This window comes from Eurypyga helias, unplaced genomic scaffold (assembly GCF_000690775.1).
Source record: "Eurypyga helias isolate BGI_N326 unplaced genomic scaffold, ASM69077v1 scaffold23023, whole genome shotgun sequence".
NCBI lineage: Eukaryota > Metazoa > Chordata > Aves > Eurypygiformes > Eurypygidae > Eurypyga > Eurypyga helias.
Genome location: NW_010243391.1, coordinates 249 through 615, shown reverse-complemented (window position 1 = coordinate 615; position 367 = coordinate 249). Strand labels below are relative to the sequence as shown.

At 58.3% G+C, this 367-nt stretch overlaps 1 pseudogene; it reads left to right on the top strand.

Moving 5' to 3' along the window:
* LOC104507955 overlaps nt 1-165 on the top strand; it is a 483-nt pseudogene extending 318 nt beyond the window's left edge.
* The last annotated feature ends 202 nt before the right edge of the window (nt 166-367 follow it).

Genomic DNA, 367 nt, shown 5'->3' with positions numbered 1-367 from the left:
GCCAGCCCCGGGGCCGACGGCAAAGCCTTCAAGAAGGACCGCTGGTCGCCGGAGGAGACAAAGGAGAAGGAGCGGGGTTACGAGAAGCATTGCTTCAACGCCTTCGCCAGCGACCGCATCTCCCTCCAGCGAGCGCTGGGACCTGACAGCCGCCCCCCGGAGTAAGAGCCGTTGCCCGGAGAGCCCCGAGGGTCCTCTCGCTCTTGGGGGGGGCAAGTTTAAGGGGAAGAAGTGACTTGGGATGGGGATGTCACCGGGCATAGGCAGGGATTGAACGGAGGGACACATGAAAAAATACTGCTTTCTTCTTTTCCTAATTTTTGTCCCCTTGGGATCCTAATTTTTGTCCCCTTGGGGTTGGTTTTAA